This window comes from Bubalus kerabau, chromosome X, assembly GCF_029407905.1.
Source record: "Bubalus kerabau isolate K-KA32 ecotype Philippines breed swamp buffalo chromosome X, PCC_UOA_SB_1v2, whole genome shotgun sequence".
Lineage (NCBI taxonomy): Eukaryota > Metazoa > Chordata > Mammalia > Artiodactyla > Bovidae > Bubalus > Bubalus kerabau.
Window position 1 is genome coordinate 5,032,604 of NC_073647.1, and position 11,464 is coordinate 5,044,067.

Sequence of the window (11,464 nt, forward strand, 5' to 3'; positions counted from 1 at the left end):
AAACTAATACAGTTATGTAAAGTCTAAAAATAAAATAAAATTTAAAAAAAAGAAAAATAAATAAATAAATAAATTAAAAAAAAAAAAAAAGAGTCTTCTCCAACACCACAATTCAAAAGCATCAATTCTTCAATGCTCAGCTTTCTTCACAGTCCAACTCTCACATCCATACATGACCACTGGAAAAACTGTAGCTTTGACACACCTATCAGAACAGCTAAAATAAAAAATATTGACACCAAATGCTGGAGAGGATGCAGAGAAACTGGATCATTCATATGTGTATTCTTCAACATATTAATGTTTAAATAAACTGTAGGACATATGTGCCATGGAATACTACTCAGGAATAAAAAGAAATAGGGTATCCGTTCATGTAATAACTTGGATGACTCTCCCAGGAATCCTCCTGAGTGAGAAAAATACGTCTTAAAGAGTTATATACTGTATGATTGTTTATATGATACTAATGAAATGACAAACTGTACAGTGATGGAGGACAGTTAGTGGGTGCCACAGGGGTTAGAAAATGGGGCAGATAGAAGGTAAGTATGAATGCATAGGGAACAGCTGGAAGGATCCTTGTGATCGTACAGTTCTGCTCTTATTGGTTGATTCATGAACCTACACATGTGATAGAATTGCAAACAACTCAATCCACAGACATATACAAACAAATAATTACAGGTAAAGCTGGGGATATCTAGGCAGGATCAATGGTTCATGGGCAGTATTGGTGCCATGGTTGTGGTATTGTACTACAGTTTTATAAAATGTTCCCACTTTGGGAAACTGGGTAAAGTATGCATGGCATATCACTGCATGATTTCTTACAATTGCATGTGACTCTACAATGATCTCAAAATACAAAGTTCAATTTAAAAAAAAAAAACAATTGGGGCCTTGAATATTTTGCCAGAAGCTGAACTATGAAATCTGGCTCATTTGCGGGCATGAAACTAGTTGGCCATCTGACTACAGAGTAGATAGTTATGAAGAACAGTAACTCCCCCAACTTGGGGATACAGTCCCTTTGGGAGCCTGTAATAATCTAAAGACGTATTGTTCACTTTCTCGAAATTCTCAATGACCAAATGTAATTGAAAATCACTTTCATGAAATAACAAACATTTTCTATATAAATCTTCATCTCGGAGAACCACACTAGAAAATCAAAATAGGGTATCTCTAACCTCTCCACACCCTAGCCCTTCCAAAACAGGAATCACCAGCCTGATCGTTCTTCATACAGTCAATGTCTGAGATCTGAATGGGCCTGTTAAGTCTGTATAGTGAATAGCTGTCACCCCTAACCCTGGGCAACCAGAAGGCTCAGACCATTGAGAAACTCTGAGGGGGAATGAGAGGCTGTGGACGATTGGCTGCAAACCCCATTCCATTGCTCGGCCAAGGGCTCCAAACGGATGCACCACCTTAAGATTCAACATCTTCCTTAAGAGGAGCTTAGAGGGTTTTTATGATCTTTTCCTAAAAGCTCTTTTCCTGCTTGTTCTTCAGACCTGGAACATCTTGAACTTATCACTTGCTTTGATCAAAGAGAAACTTGATTTCACAGAGGACTAAACAAACAATGGGGAAAGCACATTTCCCCTTAATATTAGTTTTTTTTTCTTTAGTGACTCAAATTTAATCTTGTCAATGTTGGCTTTTTTTTTTTTTAAATGTCCTCACAATTTTTTGTCTGCAAAAGAGATCATTTGGAAGTTTGCTTTGGTTTTATGATTTAATATCTAAATTACTAAATTGGCCAGGTTAAAAACCTTGACCTTCCATAAGGTTTTAGGTTCTGAGGCAAGAATACTGGAGTGGGTAACCATTCACTTCTCCATGGGATCTTCCTGACCCAAGGATCGAACCTGGGTCTCCTGCATTGCAGGCAGATTCTTTACTATCTGAGCCACCAGGGAAACCCTATATCAGAATTCCCCCCAAACTCCCTCATGCTGCCCCTTTGTAGTTACACCCCCCCCAAACCCTGGCAACCACTGATGTGTTTCCCATCACTGTAGTTTTCTCTCTTTGAGAAAGTCATAGAAATGGAATCATACAGTAGAGAACTTTAAAACTGGCTTCTCTCAGCATCATGTCTTCAGGATCCATCACATTGGTGTATCTATCAGTAGTTCATTTAAGATCCTTTTTTACTTAAGAATTACTCCCCAATTTCATTAATTAGTTTTCTAAGCAGGCTTTGTAGTAGTGTAGCAACAGTATAATCTATATGCAATGAAATCCCCTTTGGTAAAATGACTGACAGTTACTAAGGTTTTTCTTATCCAGTTCTTCATCTGTTTCTGCTGATAAAAAAAGCAGGCAAGAAGTAGATAATTTCTAAACAAGCATCATAGAGTTCTAAAACCAGCAAGCAGCACCCCTGACTGCCTGAACTGTTCTCAAACCACTTCTGTCACCACCTGAGAAACCTACCAGGACAGCAGTGGCCACTGGACTTCTAGACATATGCCTCCTGCCCAGGAGCCTTCCTGTTGATTTTAGAGCCAGCTTCACACAGAAGAATGAGTACAATTGTCTAGAAAGTAACATCCCCACCACCACCCATCCACGGATCGCACCCATACCCCCTGATGGCACCCACATCCCCTGCAACGAAATCATGGCGTCTCAACCACTAGACTGCCAGGGAAGTCCCTAAGGTGACATTTTAAGGAATTCTTGAACTGCCCTCCTGAGGAACCCCAAATGTCTTTTACTAAAGATTTGTCATAGCAGAAACTTCTACCATTAGAATCACTCATTTAGGCTAAGGAGTTCCAGAAGACCTCTCTTTAAAAAATGCAAACATGTCACATAGGAGGATATCCCATTATGAAGTTGGGCCCTGAAGGGCTGAAACAAAACCTTCTGATCTGAGGCAGAGGCCAGATTTGGAGTGGAGCTCAGTGCTAAGGCCTGGCACCCCGGCTTAAATTAGAGGTGAGGTCAGATGACTCTACAAGGCCAAGTGGCAGTGGTGTAACAAGCAGGACTTTATGAGGCCTTCCCAGGAGAGCTCTTCCCCCATGTCCTCTGCTTTAGTCCTCTCTGAAGTACCTAGATGATAGGATTTGATGCAGATTTCCTCAGTTGTTTTGCAGATGTGAAAGTTCAGTTCAGTTCAGTCACTCAGTCGTGTCCAATTCTTTGCGACCCCATGAATCACAGCACGCCAGGCCTCCCTGTCCAACACCAATTCCCGGAGTTCACTCAGACTCATGTCCATCGAGTCAGTGATGCCATCCAGCCATCTCATCCTCTGTCGTCCCCTTCTCCTCCTGCCCCCAATCCTTGCCAGCATCAGAGTCTTTTCCAATGAGTCAACTCTTCGCATGAGGTGGCCAAAGTACTGGAGTTTCAGCTTTAGCATCAGTCCTTCCAATGAACACCCAGAACTGATCTCCTTTAGAATGGACTGGTTGGATCTCCTTGCAGTCCAAGGGACTCTCAAAGTCTTCCCCAACACCACAGTTCAAAAGCATCAATTCTTTGGCGCTCAGCTTTCTTCACAGTCCAACTCTCACATCCATACATGACCACTGGAAAAACCATAGCTTTGGCTAGACGGACCTTTGTTGGCAAAGTAATGGCTCTGCTTTTCAATATGCTATCTAGGTTGGTCATAACTTTCCTTCCAAGGAGTAAGTGTCTTTTCATTTCATGGCTGCAGTCACCATCTGCAGTGATTTTGAAGCCCAAAAAAATAAAGTCTGACACTGTTTCCACTGTTTCCCCATCTATTTCCCATGAAGTGATGGGACCAGATGACATGATCTTAGTTTTCTGAATGTTGAGCTTTAGGCCAACTTTTTCACTCTCCTCTTTCACCTTCATCAAGAGGCTTTTAGTTCCTCTTCACTTTCTGCCATAAGGGTGATGTCATCTGCATATCTGAGGTTATTGATATTTCTCCCGGCAATCTTGATTCTAGCTTGTACTTTTTCCAGCCCAGCATTTCTCATGATGTACTCTGCATATCAGTTAAATAAGCAGGGTGACAATATACAGCCTTGACGTACTCCTTTTCACGCAGATGTGAAAACCCCCCACAAAATTGAAAATGTTAACTACTTGATGATCAGGAGCACATAGCCCCAGGCCTCCCGGAGCCTAAGGACTTAATCCCTGTGACAGTATCCTCTTCCCTAGCCATCAGAGAATCCTGTGTGAGTTGATCACATACCTGGCGACCCCCTGCCCCACCAGACTTTTTAAAAATGCTTTGTAGAAACCCTTCAGAGAGCTCGAGGCTTTTTAGTGCAGGAGCCACCCACCTCCTGGCATGGCCCTGCAGTAAACCTTTCCCTATTCCAAACTCCACCTTTTCAGTTTGTTTAACCTCACTATCAGATGCATGAACTTGCATTAACAGCAGAAGACACTGGGACCCAGGGAAGTGGGCTGAAAAGGGGTGGGAAGAATGTGTCAAAAGAGGCAGTGGGACATGCTAAGAACAAACATTGTCTGTGTCCTCAGTACAGCCAGGTCATGCCCTGGTGGCCCCACTCTGGAGTCAGATCGCTAGATGCTGTGTTTGCTTCTGTCTTATCTATCGACTAAGTCAATATGAAGTTGAAGCTCTGAAACCCAATTCAATAAGAGTGTTTATGAATCCAGTGTACTTAGCCAGTGTGAAGGAGGAAGCCACCTTCCAACTGCAGGAGGGCTTTCCTTTTTTATTCAGTTTCCCTTTCTTTTGTGTTTATAGTCTTTTCTCCTTCTCCCCAAAGGCACGTCACTCTGAAAGTCCTGCTTGTATTAATAAAAGCAACTCGATGGCCAAGTATCAGAGACTCTAGGTGGAGGGTAAACCAAGTCATTTCATGTGAGGGAGGGCACTCAGCCTCGAGTGGTCAGACTTACCCCGAACTGAAGGCAGTAGGACGACCCTTGCACATCCATTTAGCAAGCCAGGGCCCCCTTAGCCTGGGGTTAGCTGGGACCTTGGTCTTCTTCACCACTGTTATTTTACAACCTCTTGCTCCACACAGACACGTACAACTAATGAAGTAACTGTTGGCACATCTGCCAGTAACACAGCTCATTTCTGTTGATTAGTCATAGACCAACAATCAGTAAATTGGTAGATTGCACTTGAGCTGACACATTTTCAATCTAACGGTTCATAAAACAGAGGGCCACTTATTTTATGTATATATAAGTGGCTCTTAGTGCATCAAAAGGATGTTTAAAACAAAGGAATAGTCAAAAGCGCAGTTTATCATCTTGGTAACATTCAACGGCAGCCCTTGGTTAAATAAGCAAAGCAGCACACAGGCAGAGGGTGGAAGTGCTGGGGCAAGTGCAGGCTCCTTCCTAAGGGCTTCTGGCCATGGCACGTAGGGCTCTAGGCAGGTGTGCTGAGGGGCTGCCCAGGGAGCAGGAGAACTGAGTTGCAAGATGGTTCAAACCTTTGCAAAGAAAGAATCGCAGAGACAGTGCTTTCTGAGAAAGAGCAGAAATAAAGTAGACCTAGGAAGCTAGTTGGGCGTCCCTGGTGACTCAGTGGTAAAGAATCCGCCTGCCAATGCAGAAGGTGCAGGTTCGACCCCTGGGTCAGGAAGATCTTCTGGAGACTGAAATCGCAACCCACTCCAGCATTCTTGCCTGGGAAATCACATGGACAGAGGGGCCTGGCGGGCTACAGTCCACGGGGTCTCAAAGAGTCAGACATGACTTAGCAACTCAACAACAGGAAGCTAGTTAAGTGTTTGAGACCCAAATGCCGATGGAAAAAGCTCTGCGTCTTTAGAGCTGATGCAATTGGAGTTTTTCATGTTGAGGCATGAACATCTACAGCTGGGCCACAATCTCCCCTCCATTTCTGTTCATCTGATTTTCAATTTCAGTTGTTCATTCTCTATACCCAGCCCCACTGTGGGACTGCGCACTAATTATCTCATGGTGGTGACACCATCTGCTGAAAAGGCTGGCAGCTGAGCCATTACCACCTCCCTGCCTCTACCTGCCCTGGTACACGAAACAGAAGGCAGTGTACTGTCCCCTATGTGCTACTCAGGGGACTGACTCAGCTTCACAGATTGAAGCAGAAACTGAGAGCTTGACCCATTCTCCAGACTGGAGCCTTTGCCTATGATGTTTAGTACTGAAGTTGGGGGACTCAGCCTGTGTCTACATGTGGCCCATTGGTGGAGCAGGTGACACAGGCCTTGTGGTGAAATATTTGGCTAAACTACCTTCCTATGTGGGTCCATGCACCTGTGATTGATTCATGGGCCTGGGTCTGATCTAAATGAACAAGGGAATTTCTTGACCACCACTTTTACCTCTCTTCCTGGCCACCTGGACACAATTAAAAGCCATCTGGTCACAAGAGGGTTGAGGGTGTAGACAAGACTGAATAATCCCATCCTTGACCCTGGGAAAAGAACTGAAAGGATCTGATGTATACACAAATCAGTTGTACCATCTTTTTGTAGAAATGGCAGCATGATCTTTGTTTGTAATCCCACTCAAAGTATTTTTAAACTTCATAATAGGAGTGAGGAATCCAGGCGTTGACACTGGTAAATTGTTGCAAGCAAGCAGCATGGAAGAAGGTGGACAGGGCATACGGTCCCTAGTCTAATCTCCCCCTGCCCATGAAGTTCTGAAAGTTTGGTGAGAATAGTTAGTGAGTTAGAATAATAATTAAGCATATATTCTTTTATATATGTTAAAATATTCTTAATGCTTATGACAACTGTGAGGGATGTTACAGAGAGAGGAACATATTCACTATCTCCTCAAAATTAGCAGGGACAGGGAATAAGTCTTGATTTTTTTTTTAGTTATTCTTTATTTTTACTTATTTTTAATTTTATTTTATATTGGAGTAGAAAATCTTGATTTGACCAGAGAAAAAATGTGGTTTGTTTTCCACTTTTGAGCCATTGATTTGATCTCCAGGGAACACAGCCTTACTGTTGCACAGCTGGGCACTGACATTAGTAGCAAGAAGCCAATCACATTTTTTTCCTTTTGACTCTCCTTTTCTTTTACTGATCGTATTTTGTGATTGTTCAGGTTCCTTGGATTTTTTCCCCTGTTATCATTAGCTTGTAAAAGAATGTGGTCAGCTTCCCCCATTTGTATGAATGTAGGAGAATATTAATACAGCTACAAGAAAAGCAGAGATAAGCCAGAAGTCAAAGAATCAGAGTGTTCCAGCCAGAGGAGCCAGAGAAACAACTGAGACCAGCCCTTCACTTGTTTATGTGTTTTTTGTTTGTTTGTTTGTTTGTTTTTGCCACTCTTCCCTCATAGCTCAGTTGGTAAAGAAACTGCCTGCAATGCAGGAGACCTGGGTTCAATCCCTGGGTTGGGAAGATCCCCTGGAGAAGGGAAAGGCTACCTACTCCAGTATTCTGGCCTGGAGAATTCCACGAACTGTATAGTCCATGGGGTCGCAAATAATGGGACATGACTGAGCGACTCGCTTTCACTTTCACTGTTCAGTATGTGGGATCTCAGTTCCCCTACCAGGGATTGACCCCCTGCAGTGGTAGCTCAGAGTCTTAACCACTGGACCACCAGGGAAGTCCCAGCCCTTCACTTTCACCGTGGGGAAACAGAGACCCCGAGAGGGAAGGTGGGCCATAATTCCCATTTCTGTCCTCTTTCTGGAATGTGATATATGATTTTAGTGCTCCATACTTTCCTTTCTAATGATAATTTGTAAAAGTTATTATTAGGCACTCCTGGGGCACAAAGCCAATTAGGTTAAGGAGCGGTACAGAGCTGTATGATGGTAGGGAAACCTATACCCAAACTAAACATTCACCCTGGACCATCAGATCTGGAGTTGGCCCTCGTTTGTGTTGTGTTGGCATTCCCCTAGGTACTAGGTACTGTCCTTGGCCTGCTTGTCTTCTGTTGGGTTGGCCAAAAGTTTCATTTGGGTTTTCTGTAAAATGTTACTGCAATTCTTAGGCTGTTCTACCTGTCTCAGCGGATAACTCATCCCTTCTCTAGTTCAACACCCACCTTGTCACCTCTCCATCTCTTTACAAATCTCTGCTCTTCCCTTATACCCTGCTGTACTTGTAACCGCAACAAAACCTCTGTTTTGTTTGAATAAAAACAAGCAAAAATCTTTTCAACCTATGTCTCCCTGCCCTCCAAGCCTTGCCAGCCAAGCCTCTTGAAAGAATGGTTTGTATTTGATGTTCTAAGTCCTTCCTTTTCATTCACCCCAGCGCCAAACTCAACAGGCACCTTTTAAGTCTTTATTTTACAGGATCTTGCTCTGCATCATTTCTCACTCTATTTGTCTGCCTGAAACTTTTTCCTGACTTTTCTTCTCTGGATTCTTCTACTCCTCTGTCCCTCAAGGATCTTAATCAATAATAGTTATATCTTGGGTTCATACCCAACTTACATCTCCTTTACTGCAGTACTTCCCAAACCCATCATCTCTCAGGAAGGGATGGTAAAGCCCCCGGCACAGTCAATAGGTCTAGTGATGGCTCTCTAATGGCAGGTGGATACCGTACCTGTGGGAGTCCGTTCTCTCTCCCCCAGAATGCAGTGAGATAAAGGAAGCATACGGCAGGGAACTCGGGGGAGGGGTCACACCGACTCAGAGGCTGACCCTATGGATGTGATTGTGTGAGTGGATGAGTGACTAGAAGACACTTCCGGGCAGAGGAGGCAGCGTGAGAAATAAAGGCAACTCTGCCCGAGAAACAGGGAAGAGATCCTGAAACAGAGAGGGGTGCAGAGGAGCAGACAGAGGAGCAGAGGGGGAAGCATGGTGAGAGGAACAGGAGGGAGACGGGACTGAGGAGAGGAAGCATGGGACAGGGCACCCAGGGGAGTTCTGACTCTCCGTGAGGGGCTGTGGTGCTGGCCACACTACATTTCCACGTGACTCCCTGGATCCTTGTAATGACTCTCTCTTTTCACTACCTTATTTTAGTGGGGTTTTGTTTCTTGCCACTTTTATCCTAAGGTACCTCTTCTTTTGTGGTGCTGGAGAAGACTCTTGAGACTCCCTTGGACTGCAAGGAGATCAAATCAGTCAATCCTAAAGGAAATCAACCCTGAATATGCATTGGAAGGACTGATGCTGAAGCTGAAGCTCAAGCTCCAATACTTTGGCCACCTGATGTGAAGAGCCAACTCACTGGAAAAGACCCTGATGCTGGGAAAGATTGAAGGCAGGAGGAGAAGGGGACGACAGAGGACGAAATGGTTGGATGGCAACACCGACTCAATGGGCATAAACTTGGACAAACTCCGGGAGATAGCAGAGGATAGAGGAGCCTGGCGTGCTGGGATCCATGAGGTCTCAAAGAATCAGACATGACTTATAGATTGAACAACAACAACAGTCTCTTCTTCCACCACTTCCTCAACCTCACCCTGAGTGATCTCCTCCACTCTTTTTTCAGTTAAAAATGTTTTTATTTGATGCATATAGTTTTTGTTTTTTAAAAAGCATACCAAAGGCTTATACAAAAGGCTTATACAAAGTGATAAGCAGAAGACCCTATGCCCACCCCTTTCATGCTTCCCAAAAGCAGTCTCTCTTTGAAGTATTCCTTATGGTGTTTACCTCAGTCATTGAAAAGAATATGATTATCCCACTGTTTCTTTGTTTTTATTCCAATAAAATATACATTGCACAGATTTACCATTTCGACTATTTTATGTGTACAGTGGCATTAAATACAGTTGCGTTGTGGTACAATCATCACCACAAGCCATCTACAGAAGTTTTTCATTCTCTCAAACTGAACTTCTGTATCCAGTAAACAATAACTTCTCATTCCCTTCCTGCCCAGCCCCTGGTAATGACTCTTCTAGGTCATGTCACTATAAATTTTATTCTAGGTACATCATATAAATGGAATCATACAATATTTGTCCTCTCTTGTCACACTTATTTCACTTAGCAAATGTCTTCCAGGGTTGTCTATGTTGTAATATATATCAGAATTTAATTCCTTTTTAAAGGTTGAAACATGTTCTATTTTGTACACATAGAACATCATATTTTATTTATCTTTTCATTCATTGATGGACATTTGATCTATTTCCATCTTTGGCTATTATGAATGTGCTGCTGTGAACTCAAGTGTATAATATCTGTTTGAGCCTCTGCTATCATTTTTTGGGGATATATATATCTCCAGAAATGGAATTATTGGATCATATGGTAATTCAGTGTTTGCTTTTCTGAGGAGCACTGTGTTGTTTTCCACATTCTACTGTTTTCTTATCAAACACTTTTTAAACATCATTTACTGATTTTGTGTTATGGTAGCTGAAGACCCATCCACTCTTGAAGTATTCTCTAGGCCTTGTGTGCTGATGACTTTCCATCTGTATTTCCAACCCTCACTTTCCCTTGAGCTTCAGGCTTATATTATCCAAATGCTTGCTGGACATCTCCATGTGAATGTTAAGCTCAGCGTATGCAGAGCATAATTAAAACGCTTGCCCCTGGTCCTACCCAGACTTTCTTTTCCTCTGGTTATTATACCGCCCCTTCATCACTGAATGTCACTAATGTCTACCCAATAACTCAAACAAGAAACCTGTAGAGGGGCGGGAAGGGGAGACTCAAGAAGTAGGGGATATATGTATAGTAATAGCTGATTTACTTTGTTGTAAGGCATAAACTAACACAACATTGTAAAGCAATTATCCTTCAATAATAATAATAACAAAGAAACTTGGAGGTTATCACAAATTGTTCCTGGACCTTACCATCCAATGGCTCACCAAGACTTCCAGATTTTACCTCTGAAATATATCTAAACTCCATTCTCTTTTCTTCTTACTCACTGTCACTGCCCTAGTTGAGATCTTCATCATCTATTGATTGAACCACTTGCAGCAGCCTCCTCCTAACTTGTCTCCCTGCCTCCATTCTTGCCCTCATTTAATTCTATTGCAAACTGACCTAGGCCAGTTTAGCCTCCAGCACCATCAGGTACTTTTCAGTGAATATCAGTAGTTTCCAATGTCTAGAATTATCTGTGGGTTGTAGTCTTCATCCCCCAGAGCCTCCATACCAGGTGGTATGTTCCACTGAAAACAGGACTTCGACCCAATTCTGCCAAGCATACATTTATTAGCAGTTGGGCATAGTCCTGCAACCTGTCCTCAGGAAGCCCCATGCAGGAAAGGTTCATCTGAAGCACATTTAGCAATTCTCCAGCAATATCATTTTAGCTAAACTTCTGGTCAAATCAGGCAGCAGACTCATCCATCAAGTGTCAGGAGCCAGGACCGAATGGATTTCTAGACCTAGAATGCCACTCTGGAAGTACCAGTGTTTTAGGTCCCCTTGATGCAAGGGCAGACAAAAGCAACAGTCCATAAATCTGGAACACTATTTATTTAACAAGTGAAAGTTTATTTCTACCATCCTGTATGTAATGAGCAAACCCTCTAGTGTAGATTTAGGTAGAGTGGTTGAAGCTTTCCAGTACCTGCT

The 11,464-nt window shown here is 43.0% G+C and overlaps 1 long non-coding RNA gene across 1 annotated transcript in view; it reads left to right on the forward strand.

Annotated features, from left to right (window-relative positions):
• Positions 1-9,632, forward strand: part of LOC129639013 (uncharacterized) — a 58,103-nt gene extending 48,471 nt beyond the window's left edge. Inside the window, exon 9 of the long non-coding RNA XR_008708130.1 lies at positions 8,969-9,632. This is a non-coding gene — a long non-coding RNA (uncharacterized LOC129639013). The remainder of the gene's footprint in view (positions 1-8,968) is intronic.
• The last annotated feature ends 1,832 nt before the right edge of the window (positions 9,633-11,464 follow it).